Consider the following 11284-nt stretch of genomic DNA (forward strand, 5'->3'; position numbering starts at 1 on the left):
CTTGCAATGTTTCTCTTCCCTTGCCACAGTGCAGAGAGAAAGGCTAATTCCCTCAAGAATCTGTGCACACAAATCCCTCTATTCTCAGCACCTCCCAATGGTCATTTCTGTCTATCCGACACGAACTAACAGCTGGAATGTAGTCAGAGGTCCGGTGTTAGTTTAAAACCAGGAGGTCTTCATTTTACCGCAAGTGCAGACTGCAAGTTGTAAAGAAATGCAGGCGGGGCGCTGTACCATCAGCGTTATTCAGCCCAAAGTTAGCCTTCAGAGCCGACGAGAGCTGACCAACAGCTGACATGGAGTGTTGAAGCGGGACATTCAAACCCCCGGTTCAACATATAAAAGTCAGAAATCACAGGACATTTCTAACACGGACTGAGGCTCCGATAGCTTGTGTTTTCAAATAAACCTGGTGTTGTGTGATGTCTGACCTTGTCCACCCCAGTCCAACACCGGCACCTTCACATCATATTTCCATAAACTAACCGCAGCAAGGGGTCAACTTTGAAATTGTGCTGCGGGAAGACAGGTGTTGCTTCTCGGACGCGTTCACTCTGCAGACTGCACTTTACTAACAACAGCTCGATCTGTTTGGGGAGGCCAGGGTTAGCTCTGTGACTTTAGGGGCAGAGTTTCGAAAGAAATATATTTTAAAAATAACAGCATTTCTCCAAAGTGAGAAGAGTTTAATAAAACAGAAACTACCATTTGAGACTTTATTCCTTACCCGCCTTTGGTAGTGTATAGAGCTACTTTATAATCACATAAAGCGAAAGAATTAACAGTCTCGGATTAGAATAGTTCGCAGAGTACCGTTTTGTTGTTGTTCCTTTGTCGCAGACAAGAAAGATATGGATTAAATCTTTAAAATGCAATGATGAAGGTAAATGGGACTAAAATCTACTCCTGGATTCAAAACAGAACCATAGCGATTCCGCGCCCCCGCCCCTTTTATACAGCGTGTCGTCCAACTCCAGTCAACTCACTAAACTGCGAAGATGTAATCAATGTTGATAAATGCGTTCTATTGCAGGGGTTGCGGGGGGGGGGGCAATGTAATCATTGAAAAAAACACGCATTGCCCTTGTTTTAATGCTCCCAGAGACAGTAAACAACCTGGGTCACCCGAGGGCACCAAATGCAAAACCAGGAGGCAATCTCTCGGTCTCACAACAAATGGGAGGCGCAGAGTAACTCTGGCCGGGCTGCTTGCTTCAGAATTCCCGAGCAGACGGAGCAGAGTCAGCGGGCTCAGTCTCGGCAGCAACTCTTGTTACTCACAGCTTAAAGTGTAAACGACTTAAATTTTGCATTCCCGATGGCTATGATTAAACGAATACAGTTCACTCACCATTTGAGGTTTGGGACAAATCGGGACTGCCTGAAGTTTGGAACCGCTGTGTCTGTTTGCAGGGTTGAGCTGAGTAAAGCTGTGAGCTCCGCACCTTCCTCTTCCGGATGGCGTCAGGGTTACTCTTTAGTTAATGAGGCAGATCTCAGATCAGCCCCTTGCACTTCAACAAAAGCAACCTCGGAGCTCCAGAAAAGAATCATAGCGGACTCGAAATCTTAACTATGCTTTTCTCCCCCACCCCACCCCCCACAAATGCTGCCAGACCTGCTGAGTTTCTCCAGCAGTTTCTGGTTTTTATGTCATTACGCTGTAGTTCTGCAATCTCAAGACCCCATGATGGATTGAAAGTCCTCAGCACTCGCCCATGGGTGACACATTCCAAAAACTTGACCTTTATGATTCCGAAAAAGACCCTGTTCATGTTAACATAGCTCTGGTTTCCATGTGGGAATCGGCTGGGAATTCTGAGGTTAAAGTACCTGGAGTGATCAATAATTAGCCCAGACTTTTTTTTTATGATCGGTGTCATCAATAAGATATAGTTACAAAATCAACTCAACTGGAAGGGGAGAGCTTCAGCTTTATCAACGTAGCATTGTCTGGTATTCGTTTGAGCTGTTTGGCGGTGGCTGATCAATGCCCTAAACGTAGCAGACCAGCTGAAGATTGAGAGATAATGGGAACTACAGATGCTGGAGATTCCAAGATAATAAAATGTGAGGCTGGATGAACACAGCAGGCCAAGCAGCATCTCTCCTGAGATGCTGCTTGGCCTGCTGTGTTCATCCAGCCTCACATTTTATTATCAGCTGAAGATTGACTCGGATTTTCCCAGCACTGAACTCCTGACCTCGGGGTCAGCTGTTAGGGAAAGTGTCAGGCAAAGCTGAACCAGATTGATGAGGTAAAAACAGGGACATTCCCAAGGTCTAATGATCACAGCGGACTTGCGGCATACTGCAGCCCCTGCCCCCTCACAATCACACACACGTTGCCTAAACTGCTGAGTGTTTCCAATATTTTCAGTTTTTATAGTAATTTCAAACGTCTGCACGTTTTGCTTTCGTCCTCACATCAGATTGCCCCTGGGCATCTTTTAATGTAAAGCAATTCTCTGGCAGCAATTTCTTACACTTCTTTTTCCATGTATTGAGAATAATGTGTGGTGACTTGGGGAAAGTTCCATTTCACTCCTTTATTCCGTGTGGGACTGCCAGAGATCACCTGCTCAATGGAGGAACTGGTGGTTCTTAACTGCCTACAGATAGCGTGGCTGATAGGTTGCTCTTCTGCTTTGATTGAAAATGCTAACCCTGGTGCATATGTATCTGTGTGATTTATGGCACTCAGCACTTTGGTAACTGCAGATGCTGCATCTGGTAATAGTTCAACTGGTCCCAATACCCCAATCTTGGAAGTCTCTAGGACATCTCGTCATTATTTGTTCTGAGGGTCTTATACAAAGTTTTCGGTAACATCAAAGCTCAAGGAATCCCCTTTCCACTCATGTATCTTTTCTAGGCCCTGACATCGAAATCAGAAGGGCATACCTCATTCCATTCATGTGTAAAAGTCTTCCAAGTAGGTAAAGATATTCTGTCTTAGGGATTCTGTTGATGTGTCCTCTGCCAGATGAACATGTAATATTTTCTTCCAGTGATGCATTATCAATGAGCCTGGTCACTTGGAAGAAAATTATGTCATTGTTTTGTCTGTCAATTCCACATTGATGACAATTGGCGTAAAAGAGATATCAGCCACCTGCAAGTAGTGCATTATGGTCTTGACTTTCCAGCTTGGCAATGGAAGAGTTGGCATCTTGTTTCTTTTTGTTTGCTTTGATTGTTTGCTAAGTGCAATATATTTGTTCCACCTATTGAACAGACTCTAACCTCTAAACACCCATTTAAGGAGACAGACTATGGTAGATCAGAACCCTAACTAATCGGGAATTGCCTGACCTGAGGCGGCAGTGGCTGCACAATGACCCCTACCACCAGTGGAAACAGACCGTAGCACTCATTCTCTACACCAGCCAAGTTGGGATTTAATTCTCATAGCTGTTGACTCCTGTGCTGTGTTAATCCACTTTGTGAAACTAGACTGCCCTCTGCAAGAGACAAGTTTGGGCAAAATTTATGGAGGTTCTAGCTTGCACAAATGTCAGGGTCCTCCTCAATCTTTCAAACTGAGCCCAAAGAATGCAAAACATTACATGTGGCAGAGATTTGGTTGCAAGAGTTGCCAGAAAGTTGATTTATTTAGACATCGATGCGTCTTTGGTCTCCACTCTAGATTTTTTGTTACAGTTTACTATCTTGGCTTTCAATACTCCTGAGATATCCATAAGGCAGTGATGCTATTTGCTCACAGTTGTGTTTGTGGTTTGTGAGCACCAGGTTTCTGTCCACATGCCAATTGGCTTGCATACTATGTGTCAGGTAGCCTAGTCTCAGCTGTGGTCCTCCGACACCAAGAGGGACCCAGTATCTATGTATCACTATCAGAAGTGCAACAGATTTGCCAATGAAGAGTAAGTGTACTTCCAGGGAAAGACCTATGCACTTGGCTCTCCTTTTAATGTAATTGCTAGCTAATGGTGTCAGCCGAAAACAAGAAGCAAACTAGCACAAAAAATACAGGAATTGTGCTGGCTCTTCATTTACACAGTGGATGCATCACAACAACCTGTCACAGACACAAAGCGTTCTGCTCTAATTAGTTGTAAAACAGCTCTGAGCATGAAAAGCTGAAATGCACTAAAAGCTGCTTCAAGTAAAACTAGCAGACTGCTTGGCACTGCACCAGTTGCTACTGCCTACAATTTTTCCATAATATCCAGATGTCCTTCCCCACAGGGAACACCAGGGTCATGTATAATAGGATCAAAAAGGCAAAATCCATCAAAGAAAACAGTTTCATTGAAAGCAAAAGCAGCAAGGTCTTCCTCAACTGCAATTAATAATGCAGAAATGGACAGAATACTATTGCTTAAGACATTTCTCTTCTTGAATTTATTTTACATTTCTATCAGTCTTAGCAGTTTTTTTTGTTTTGGTATTTAATAGGCTTAATGGAAATTTGTGTGCTCATCTTTTAATTAAGTTTTGTAGTGGCTTTGTGCTTACATACTCAATTGTGATGGCTTTTAATAATCTTGTGTACACAGACAAAAAGGAGGAAGGCAATAATAACTGAAGAAATATACAATGAACAGTTCTGTGATTACTACTTAGCTGGACAGGGTTTTAAAAGTGTTTTCTGCTTTGAATATCTGCAAAACCAACTGGGCTTGAAAATATATTATTTACTTTTAAGAATGCCTTTGATAACAAATGCTCAAGTTATTTCTTCCAGCTCAAAGTTGAACTCATGAATCTTGCATAATTTGACTTACAGTGGGAGAAAGCAAACAAGGTGGGCAGGGTACAAATGAACATTACTGCTTGGCAATAAGTTCAGATGAAAAATGTTTGGATAAATATGTCTGTCACCATCATCTGACACCTGGAAATGGGTGTGAATATCCTCATTGTAAATATTAGTAGTGATTGTTGGGGAGAAGTTGTCCAGTTTGAACTTTTGAAAATATGTCATTTGGCAGACCAACTACCCAAAGATGATTTCTTGCATTTGGGAATGCTTGAAGATGGTCTTGCGAGTGTATTTACAATGATTAGGAATCCTCAAAACAAAGCTCGATCAATCGATGGTTATTCCATGCCATTGTGTATGTAAAATGAGAGCAGATCCTGGATAGCCAAGGGAAGGAGGGCGATCTAGGAAAAACACAGTCACCAGAGAAGTTCTAGATACTTTAGGAAGTCTGCTTGTCATAGAAATGTTGGATGTCAAACCCACAATACAGGAGCTTAGCAAAACTATTGACTCTCGTGCCATATACTGCTGTACGCATGAATAAGAGGCATCCTGCAAAAATATCTGTATCTATACTGGAGTGAGAGGTCAGTGGTCTGGGATACTTTGATGCAAACCTTATGGCCCTGTAAAAGATGAAAGGTGACTACAGTAATTGCAAAGACAATTGAGGCAGCTGTCTGCTAAGCATGGTGGGAATGTCACCCTTATCAGATTGTAGAGCTTGGCTGAACACATTTATCCCAGTGTGTTCCAGAACTGGAAGTTTAGCAATTCATATCATCTTCTTAACACAGCAGCTATAAGAGAGATACTGCCTTATACATTATCTTCATCAATCTAGCAAGAAATTTGGCTATGTGAGAAGACACAGTTATTTAAATGGAAGAAAGTGGGTTGCCTATCACTATTGCTTGGTGTGATCACCTCTTTCCACAACAATATGATGATAAGGTCAGCTATGACAGGGCAATAGACCCTTTCAGGTCTAGTTGGTTCAAACAGGGTTGCCTATGGGTGTCAAAATACTTTAGCATTATTGGTTGTCATATTCCTTCAGTTCATGTGTTCACTTGAATATTTTTTGTTACCTGAGAACCAATCACATAATTGTTGGCAGGTATGGAACCTTTGTCGTCGATATATGGTCTCTAATCCACTGACCAATCAACTAATTGTCACCAACCAAAGCTCCATTTTTCCACAACCCTTTAGCTCCAACTCATTTGCAAACTACATGTCACTACTACTGGAAGCAGCAGCTGTGTAAATGTTTGCAATGAGTGTCAGATTTCTTGCTTTCAAAACATGCAGCAATCCTTTGTTTAAAACAGTTCTATTCTCAAAGTCGTACAGCATGGAAAGAGATCCTTTGGTTCTTACAGTGACTATGACTATTGACTATGTTCCCAAATTAGTCCCCCTTGCCTGTATCTGGCTTATATCCCTCCAAATCTTTCCTATTCATGTACTTATCCAAATGTCTTTTAAATATTCTAACTGTACCTGCATGCACCACTTTCTCTGGCAGTTCATTTCATACATGAACCACTCTGCCTAAGAGAGTTGCCCCTCATATCCATTTTAATACTTTCTCCTCACATCTAAAAAATATGGCTCCTAGTCTTAAACTCCCCCCATCCTCAGGAAAAGACCTTTGCAATTCACCATATCAACGCTCTCATGATCTTATAAGCCTCTATCTAGTCACCCCTCAATCTCCTATGTTCCAGTGAAAGAAGTCCCAACCTATCCAGTCTACTTTTACAACTCAAACCCTCTATTCCCAGAAATGTCTTGGTAAATCTTTTCTGAACGCTCTCCAATTTAATGATATCCTTCCTGTTGTACGGCAACCAGAACCGCACATAGTATTCCAGAAGAGGCCTCAACAATGTCCTGTATAACCTCGACATGATGTTCCAACTTCTACTCAAAGGACTGAGCAATGAAAGCAAGTGTGCTTAACACTTTCTTAACCACCCCAACTACCTGTGATGCAAATTTCAAAGAATTACGTATCTGAAACCCTGGGATTCTCTGTTTTACATCACTACGCAGGGGTCAACCATTAATTGTATGAGACCTGTCCCTGTTTGTTATTACCAAAGTGCAAAACTTCACATTTATCCAAATTAAACTCCATCTACTACTCCTTTGACACAATAGATCAAGTTCTGTTAGTAATTTTAGATAACCTTATTTACTCTCCACCATAACAACAATTTTGCTGTCACCTACAAAATTACAAACTATGCCTCTTAAATTCTCATCTAACTCATTTATACAAATGTGGACCCAGTACTGATCCTTGTGGAATACCACTGGTCGCAGACCGCCAGTCCAAAAAAAAAACCCACCAGTACCACCGTGTTTTTTTATTTGCCAATTCTGTAGGATGTGGGCATCGCTGTCTAGCCAGCATTTATTGACATCCCCTAATTGGCCTTGAGAAGATGGTGGTGAGCTGCCTTCTTGAACCACTGCAGTTCACTTGCCGTGGGTCGACCCATAATGCTATTCACAAGTGAATTCCAGAATTTTGACCCAGTGACAGTGAAGGAATGGTGATTTATTTCCAAGTCAGGACGGTGAATGGCTTGGAGGACAACTCAAAGGTCATCATATTCCCAAGCATCCGTTGCCCTTGTTCTTCTAGATGGAAGTGGTTGTGGGTTTGGAAGGTGCTCCTGAGGATTTTTCTGAATTTCTGCAGTGCATCTTGTAGGAAGTATACACTGTTGTTCCTGAGCATGGTGGAGGGAGTGTATGCTTGCAGATGTAGTGCCAATCAAGCAGGCTGCTTTGCTCTGGACTGCGTCAAGCTTCTTTAGTACTATTGGAGCTGCAATCGTCCAGGCAAGTGATCAGTAGGTATTCCATCACAGTTCTGACTTGTGTCTTGTAGAGAGTGGATACATTTTGGGGAGTCAGAAGGGGAGTTACTCACTGTAGTATTCCTCGCCTCTGACCTGCTCTTGTAGTCAGTGGTTATGTGATGAGTCCAGTTGACTTTCTGGTCAAGGATAATCCCCAGGATGTTGATAGTGGGGGATTCAGTTATGGTGACACCATAGAATGTCAAGGGGTGGTGGTCAGATTGTCTCTTATTGGTAATGGGTCACAGCCTGGCATTTGTATGGCACAAATGTTACTTGCCACTTGTCTGACCAAGCCTTGGTATTGTCCAGATCTTGCTGCATTTGAACATGGACTGCTTCAGTATCTAAGGAATTGCGAATGGTGCTGAACATTGTGCAATTGTCAGTGACATCCTCACTACTGACCATATGATGCAGGGAAGGTCATTGATGAAGCAGCTAAAGATGATTTGGCTGAGGACACGACCCTGAGGATCTCCTGCAGAGATAACTGACATCCAACTGGTTGGGACTGAAGGTCTGTTTCTGTGCTGTACAACTCTATGACTCTAAAACTACAACCACCCTCCCAAATGCCAGGTATTGCCTAATACCTATTGACTCTAGTTTTGCTTGGGCTCATCGATGCCACACTCAGTTGAATGTAGCTTTGATGTCAAGGGCTGTAACTCTCCCATCACCTCTGAAATTCAGATCTTTTGTCCATGTTTGAACCAAGGCTGTAATGAGGTCAGCTGAATGACTGTGGCAATCCCAAAATGGACCTCCCTGAGCAAGTGCTGCTTGACAGCACTGTTGATGACACCTTCTGTCACTTTACTGATGATCGAGTGTAGACTGATGGGGTGGTAGTTGGCCAGGTTGGATTTGTACTGGAACATCAAGTTCTGGAGTACAAGCCTTCAGTACTATTGCTGGAATGTTGTCAGGCCGATAAACTTTGCAGTATCCAGTGCATCCAACAATTGTTTTGATATCATGTGGAGTGACTCAATCTGGCTGAAGACTGGTATCTATATTGCTGGGAACCACTGGATGAGGCCGAGATGGATTGTACACACCGTAATTCTGGCTGAATATTGCTGTGAAAGCTTCAGCTTTACCTTTTGTACTAAGCTCTTCCATGTTTGTGGAGCCTCCTCCTCCATTGAGTTATTTAATAGCCAACCACTATTCACAACTGGATGTGCCAGAACTTAAGAGCTTAGACATGATCTGTTGGTTGTAGGATCATTTAGATCTCTGCATCACTTAGAATCATAGAATAGAATTCAGTGTCGAAACAGGCCATTCGGTATATCAAATCAACATCGCTTCTCCGAACAGCATCCCACGCAGCCCCTGTACCTGTAACACTACATTTCCCATGGCTAATCTGCCCAGACTGCACATTGTTGGATTGTGGGAGGAAATTGGAGCACCCAGAAGAAACCTGTGCAGAGAATGTGCAAACACCACACAGACAGATGCTCAAGGCTGGAATGGAACCCAGGTCCTTGGCACTGTGAGGTAGCAGTATTAACCACTGAGCTGTCCACTTGCTGCTTGGCATGCGAGTAGTCCTATTTGGTGGTTTCATCAGGTTGACACATTATTTTCAGGTACATCCGGAGCAACTGCTGGCATGCCATCCTGCACTCTCCATTGAACAAGACTGATCCCCTGGCTTGATGGTAATGGTTGAGTGGGGGATATGCCAGTTCATGAGGTTATAGATTATGCTGGAGTACGAATCTGCTGCTGTTGATGGCCTCATGGACGCCCAGTCACAAGTTGCTAAATTTGTTCAAAATCTGTCACATTTAGCATGGTGAAAGTGCCCTACAACATGATGAAGGCTTTTCTCAATGTGAAGGTGGGGCTTCAGGGGTGGGGATGTCAGTGGCAGTGTTACCAACACTGTCGTGGATAGATGCATCTGCAGATGGCAGATCGGTCAGGATGACATCAAGTATGTTTTCCCTCGAGTTCCCTTGCCACCTGCCGCAGACCCAGTCTACGGGCGATGTCCTTGAGAACACAACCAACTCAATCAAGCCACTCTTGGTGGTAGATACTGAAACATCCCAATTATAATATATTTTGTTCCCTTGCCATCTTCACTGCTTCCTCTAAATGTTGCTTAACGTTGAGGAGCACCAATTCTTCAGCTGAGAGGATGGTACACAATAATCAGTAAGAGATTTCCTCACTCATGTTTAACCCGAAATCATGAGATTCCATGAGGTCCAAGGTCAATATTGAGGACTCCCAAGCACAGGGCAACTCCCTCCCAACTGTCTTCCACTGTGCAGCCACCTCTGCTGGGTCTGTCCTACTTGTGGGACAGGACACAGCCAGGGCTGGTAATGGTCGTGTTATGTCTCCTACCGTCAAGCCAAATTTTGTTCCCAATTGGCAAGCTCAGCCCAAATCCTACGTGATCTAACTACTAATTAGTCTACCATGCAGAACTTTGTCAAAGGTTTTACTAAAGTCCATATAGACATCTATCACTGTACCCTCAATCTGATTACTTCCTCAAAAACTCAAATCAAGAATGTGAGACACTATTTCCCTTGCACAAAACCTTACTGACTATCCCTGACTTGCCTCTCCAAGCGCATGTAAATCCTATCTTTCAGGATTACCTCCAACGACTTGCCCACCACCAATATCAGGCTTATAGGTCTATAGATCCCAACCTTCTCCTTATAGCCTCTCTTAAATAAAGGCAAATATTAGTCATCCTCCAGTTCTCCAGCACCTCACCCATGGTTATGAGTGAAACAAATATTTCTGCTAACAGCCCTGCAATTTCTTCCCTAACTTCCCATAATATCCTGGGATATACTTGATCAGATCCTAGAGATTCATCCACCTTTTTATTTTCTGTAATGTGAATGGTTTTCAAAACATCATTTCCCCAAACTCTCTAGCGTCCATTTCTTTCACAACAGTCGGCACTAACATGAAATATTCATTTAATATCCCCCACCTCCTGAGGTTCAACATATAGACAACCTTATTGATCTTTAAGGGGCCCTATTCTCTTGCTAGTTACTCTTAATGTACTTGCAGAATTGCTTTGGATTATCCTTAACCTTATCAGCCAGGTCTATCTTGTAGCCCCTCTTTGCTTTCCTGATTTCCCTCTTAAGCATACCCCTGCAATGTTTAGAATCTAAAAGAGATTCATTTGATGCCAGTTGTCAATATCTAATATGATTCCTTTTATTCTTGACTAGAGCCGCTATCTTTATTCATCCAATGTTCTCCAGTCTTATCATCCTTACCTTTCCCTCTTAAAAGGAGCAAAATGACTCTGAACTCTCATGTTCACACTTACGAAAGCCTCCCACTTGTAAGTTATCCCTTCACCTGCAAAGTCTACTCCAAAATTCTCATTTCAGAATACCATCAAATACAGAAAAATAAAAAGCCATTGTCTTCACACAGCACTGGAGAAAGAATGCTTCTGACCTTGAACCCTCTAAAGCAATTTGGCAGGAGCTGAGGTATAAGTGATAGTGTAAGAAACAATGAACGACAATCATTCCAAGACTCTCAGGAGAATTTCCTACAGCAGCACATGTCCTGTCCAAGAAGAAAATGTTATGAACTAGACCAGAACCCAAAGTATTTTAAGTTGTCTAGACCCTAACTGTTTGTTATTTCTAACACAAAT

The 11284-nt window shown here is 42.7% G+C and overlaps 1 protein-coding gene across 1 annotated transcript in view; it reads right to left on the reverse strand.

The window, feature by feature from the left end:
* vwa2 (von Willebrand factor A domain containing 2) overlaps nucleotides 1-1453 on the reverse strand; it is a 71634-nt gene extending 70181 nt beyond the window's left edge. The window contains exon 1 of the mRNA XM_048551152.2: nucleotides 1355-1453. The gene's annotated coding sequence lies outside the window, so the exon portion shown is untranslated. The remainder of the gene's footprint in view (nucleotides 1-1354) is intronic.
* Nucleotides 1454-11284: the final 9831 nt, after the last annotated feature.

This window comes from Stegostoma tigrinum, chromosome 20, assembly GCF_030684315.1.
Source record: "Stegostoma tigrinum isolate sSteTig4 chromosome 20, sSteTig4.hap1, whole genome shotgun sequence".
Classification (NCBI taxonomy): Eukaryota; Metazoa; Chordata; class Chondrichthyes; order Orectolobiformes; family Stegostomatidae; genus Stegostoma; species Stegostoma tigrinum.